The sequence below is a fragment of the Diaphorina citri genome, unplaced genomic scaffold (assembly GCF_000475195.1).
Source record: "Diaphorina citri unplaced genomic scaffold, Diaci psyllid genome assembly version 1.1 scaffold2023, whole genome shotgun sequence".
Classification (NCBI taxonomy): domain Eukaryota; kingdom Metazoa; phylum Arthropoda; class Insecta; order Hemiptera; family Psyllidae; genus Diaphorina; species Diaphorina citri.
Genome location: NW_007379449.1, coordinates 23,892 through 29,891, shown reverse-complemented (window position 1 = coordinate 29,891; position 6,000 = coordinate 23,892).

The window sequence follows — 6,000 nt, the reverse complement described above, 5'->3', positions numbered from 1 at the left end:
TACAAGTAGTACTCTGAAACACAGACCCAACCAATTTTCTGCTCATTTCGTCAAAAACTTTCTCAAAAGTTCAAAAGTCAAAGCTACGTATCCGTCTCATCCTTATTTTTTATTTATTTATTTTTTTTTATTATTATTATTATTTTATTTTTTCAAAAGCGGAAAAGAAACATCAAAAGTGTATAATTTTTTTATTATTATTATTTTATTTTTTCAAAAGCGGAAAAGAAACATCAAAAGTGTATAAAACAACAATTAGGGAGTTGAGAGGGCAAAAAACAGGGAATATTTCTCATTTCTGAGTAGGTAGTAGGGTTCATATCGAGGGGGGGAAAATCTGCATAAGGGAAAAATCAATTGTTTTCTATACCGTGATGATCGCTAGCTAACTGGATTGCATAACGAAAGCTCCGACAGGATGGACGGGAATTTTTCACGGGGGGAAATCTGGAGGTAAAAATTTTCCATTGGGAAATTCTGAACGTGAAAATTCTGTGATGGGAAGATCTGAAGATTAAAATCCGCCCCGGGCGGGAATCGAACCCGCGGCCTAGCGCTTACGAGGCAGACGCACTACCAACTAAGCTAACTAGGCTGGCATATGTATATTCTTGATGCCCGGGGTTTAAATTATTTTGATTTTCATTGGGTATTTGGAGGATTTTACATTGGGGGTCTGGCTGGGGGAAGTTAAACAGGGAATAGACCAGCGTATTCTGGCCGGAGGACTTTGAACAAGGAAGATACCAGCCCATTAGTTTTCTTTGCTTACGTTTACGGGGTCACAATCAGCCATTAATGGGTAAAAGTAGGGCCACTACCAACTTTAGCCCTTTGTCAGTGCGAACTGATTTTTTGTGGTTTTTTTTTTCTTTTTTTTTTACTTTGTTTGATAGAGATTTGACATCACTGTAAAACTGTTAAATTCTTAAGTGACGGGGGCACCCTCTCTTGGGTGACAAGCCTCCTCATATGAACCTCAGCCTGTTTGGGGCCGGGAAGTCAGTACGCGATTGTCCAGAAGCTCTCCCATCTGGAAACCAACCACACGCAGCGTTGCTTAACAATGATTGAACTAGATTCGTTGAAGCTTAAACCATTCTTTAGGGTTCTTTGCCCCTACACCTAAGTCGAATGAACAAGACCACCACACTGTAAGAAATAGCTCTGACTTTTTCTTCCGACTTTCACATTATTATGTAGGTGTCGGGTAGTTCGTCACGCCAAGAGCCGCGATCCTTCAGGAAAACCTCGCTCGGAAAATTCATTAAGGAAATCGAAACCAAAATGTACTAAGGAAATTTCAATTTATGTGTTGAACTTTTTTTGCCAAATTTCATCAAAATTGGCCAAACTGTAACTAGGATTATTGTGAACACAAGCAAAGTAGGTATGGTTTATAAAAAGAGATTTGATAGAGGGAACTACCTATAACTGCTAAGAGTGCTAAGGTCTTATCGTCCCGAAAGCGAAGAGAGAAGGAAGACAGTATAGGAGAAAGTCACCCGTTCCGAGAACGAACGTTACCTGTTCGCCTAAAGGATAAAATCCGCCTCGGGCGAGATTTAAACCCGCAACCGAGCGCTTACAAGGCAGACGCGCTACCCTATTAACAGCTAACTAGGCTGGTGCAAAACTCTTTGATAGACGAATTTCAATTGTGTTAAGCACAAATTCTTGTCACAAATGTCGTTCCCTGCTTAATATACTACGCTAAATTTTATGACTTGATTTGGACTCGAATCACCAACCTCCAGATCCGAAGTCCACCGCGCTAACCACTACACCACTGAGGTTGTTAACTCTTTGATTTGCAAAAAATTGGCTTGCTTTTCTGTCCACACGAATGTGTTTGCGACGTAAAGAAACTTTTGTTTCTGTTTTACATTGAAAGTCACGTGGTACTATTATTCAACGAGCACATCACATGGCATCGAATAACATGAACACTACCCCGACCGTGGCTACCGCGTAAAAAGTTCCAGGTTCGATTCCAAGAGGGGTAAAAAAAGGTTCTTTACCTCCATTAGGTAAAGCCTGGGTCGGAGGTTAAAAATAGTTAAGTTGTGTCCACACATAGTCGCTACCCCGACCGTGGCTACCGCGTAAAAGGTTCCAGGTTCGATTCCAAGAGGGGTAAAAAAAAGGTTCTTTACCTCCATTAGGTAAAGCCTGGGTCGGAGGTTAAAAATGGTTAAGTTGTGTCCACACATAGTCGAGAAAGTCACGTGGTAATATTATTCAACGAGCACATCACATGGCATCGAATAACATGAACACTACCCCGACCGTGGCTACCGCGTAAAAGGTTCCAGGTTCGATTCCAAGAGGGGTAAAAAAAAGGTTCTTTACCTCCATTAGGTAAAGTCTGGGTCGGAGGTTAAAAATAGTCAAGGTGTGTCCACACATAGTCGACGCCGTCAATCGACGTCGACTGAATCCGTACACTGCCTCGACAACATAGAAACTTCACTTGGTGGGTAGCGCGTCTGCCTTGTAAGCGCCAGGTCGCGGGTTCGAAAACCCAGAACTCACTCCCTTCGTTCGATGAGAAAATATGGAGGTGAATGAATTCGTCTATTTTATTAAGGGTTCTAGTGTCATGTTCTAAACATATTAAGGGTTCTATTCTTGGGCAAACTAATAACAGTTCTAACCCTCCCATTCTATCAAGGGTTCTACTGATCAAACTGTACTAAAAGCATGATAATAGGTACGTACGTAACTACAAACGCAACGTAGGTATACCAACATCCGTACACTGCCTCGACAACATAGAAACTTCACTTGGTGGGTAGCGCGTCTGCCTTGTAAGCGCCAGGTCGCGGGTTCGAAAACCCAGAGCTCACGCCCTTTGTTCGATGAGAAAATGTGGAGGTGAATAAATTCGTCTATTTTATTAAGGGTTCTAGTGTCATGTTCTAAACATATTAAGGGTTCTATTCTTGGGCAAACTAATAACAGTTCTATTCTAACCCTCCCATTCTATCAAGGGTTCTACTGATCAAACTGTACTAAAAGCATGATAATAGGTACGTACGTACCCTACAAACGCAACGTATACCAACATTTAATTTGGGCACTTCCACCTACTTCAAGACTGAATTCGCAACACAACGCCCATACTCTTTTTCTTTTAATGACATAAATCTCTTCATGCTAAATTAAGGGTTCTATTCTTGGGCAAACTAATAACAGTTCTAACCCTCCCATTCTATCAAGGGTTCTACTGATCAAACTGTACTAAAAGCGTGATAATAGGTACGTACCTACAAACGCAACGTATACCAACATCTAATTTGGGCACTTCCACCTACTTCAAGACTGAATTCGCTTTTCACCAACGCAACACAACGCCCATACTCTTTTTCTTTTAATGACATAAATCTCTTCATGCTAACTTTTTTTGAGAGAGATAGAGAGAGAGAGAGAGAAAGAAAGAAAGAGATTTGAGGGATCTGTACCTTCTAAGGTCTTATCGTTCCGAAAGCGAATTTTTTTTTTTTTTTTTTTTTTTTTTTTTTTTTTGTAGAAGGTTTGATAGAGGTAACTGTAATAATTGCTAAGGTCTTATTGTCCCGATAGCGATAAGAGGAGGAATATAGGATAGGAAAAAGGCAGCCGTTCCGAGAACGAACCCTATCTGTTTAGAATGGTTCGCCCAAGGTGGGAATCGAACCTAGCGCTTACAAGGCAAGCGTGCTACCCTCCATGTTAACTAGGATGTCTCATAGAGAGTTCTTCGTATAAAACCCAACTTTTAGGGATATTTGTCCTTACACCTAAAAAGAATTTCTAGAGAATTTTATTTCAATAATAAAAAAAAAGATGGTAGCGCGAGAGGAGCGCTACCATCCAATGCAGCCCCTGCCCCGTATGAAATATGAATATTCTTCGTATAAAACCCAACTTTTAGGGATATTTGTCCTTACACCTAAAAAGAATTTCTAGAGAATTTTATTTCAATAATAAAAAAAAGATGGTAGCGCGAGAGGAGCGCTACCATCCAATGCAGCCCCTGCCCCGTATTAAATATGAATATGTGAGCGGATACAAGGTGCTGCACTCTGTCGAGCCCGTGGAGCAACACGGATACAAGATTGTCTACAGAGATCGTCGCTAGGGGGCGCCACAGCTGAGTTGTAATGATCCCTTATACCTAAGCCTCAGAGTGGGCTTTCTGTGTACAGACCTACGGAGTTAAGCCATAGGGAGTCCTTACGTCAGGCACACATGATCTCACCTACATACCTATAACCTCCTCTCTTCTGTTTACAGCTGTTCGCCCTCGCCCTCCTCATCGCCTCGGCCCTGGCTGCCCCTACCGTTGTCTACACCTACGTACCCGCCCCCCTACCTGCCCATCCCGCCCCCGTAGTTCCCGCCCCTGCCCCGTATGAATATGTGAGCGGATACAAGGTGCTGCACTCTGTCGAGCCCGTGGAGCAACACGGATACAAGATTGTCTACTGAGATCGTCGCTAGGGGGCGCCACAGGCGTTTCAATTAGCAGGATAAATGTAGAGGTGTGTCCAAACAAAGTCGAAGGGCCGTTGATCGACGAGATAAAATTATGTTGTCGACGCAGTTTTTGTTCCACAAATCGATCGACGGCCGGCCGACTATGTGTGGACACACCTTTAGTGAGGAAAACGTCTGTGGCGACTTAAAAACGGGGAAAATACAGTGTAGAATGGAATAAGAATAGAATACTGCATAGAATAGAATAGAAAAGACCCTGTTTATGCTGCCAGAATGAGACTGAAAAGTCCCTGAACTCAAAAGTCCATCAATCCCTTATTCGCCGAACTTTGATGTCTATTTCTAAGTCAATATTATTTGTCCTGTTTATGCTGCCAGAATGAGACTGAAAAGTCCCTGAACTCAAAAGTCCATCAATCCCTTATTCGCCGAACTTTGATGTCTACCTTTCTAAGTCAATATTATTTGTATGTACCTAAATAAAATACAAAGTTTACCTATATTTTATACAAAAAACAAAACTGATAGGTGATATTATTTTCTTTTCATTCCTCTTCGCTTTTTAGCAAAGTCAAATATTTTAAGCAAAACAGAAGCGCTTGAAACGCCTGATATTATTTTCGATCTGCAATTTAGATGGAATTTTCAATGAGTTCGAAAAACCCCTCACATCTACACTTGGGAGATTTTTTTATGGCCCAAAAAGGAGTCATTGAACAGATAAAGAAATAAGTCGAGTGAAAACTTAAACTTCACTTCATCCGGTCAATTGCAAAGACACCTGTGGCGACTTAAAAACGGGGAAAATACAGTGTAGAATGGAATAAGAATAGAATACTGCATAGAATAGAATAGAAAAGACCCTGTTTATATTGCCAGAATGAGACTGAAAAGTCCCCGAACTCAAAAGTCCATCAATCCCTTATTCGCCGAACTTTGATGTCTACCTTTCTAAGTCAATATTATTTGTATGTACCTAAATAAAATACAAAGTTTACCTATATTTTATACAAAAAACAAAACTGATAGGTGATATTATTTTCTTTTCATTCCTCTTCGCTTTTTAGCAAAGTCAAATATTTCAGGCAAAACAGAAGCGCTTGAAACGCCTGATATTATTTTCGATCTGCAATTTAGATGGAATTTTCAATGAGTTCGAAAAATCCCTCACATCTAAACTTGGGAGATTTTTTTATGGCCCAAAAAGGAGTCATTGAACAGATAAAGAAATAAGTCGAGTGAAAACTTGAACTTCACTTCATCCGGTCAATTGCAAAGATACCCAAGGTATCTTTAGTGCCTGTATTTTATGTGGAACTCTGATAATTTGAGACCATTACAGAGATATTGTTATAAAATCTATCCAAGTACCTACATAGCTCTACTTGGAATATCTTGGCGCGATGTTACACAAGATTCAGATCATAAGTGCGGGGGTTTACGTCGCCAGAGATTGCGGTTTACACCCATTACCCCCTCGACTAATAAACCAACCGAATGAAATACTCATGGCGAGTT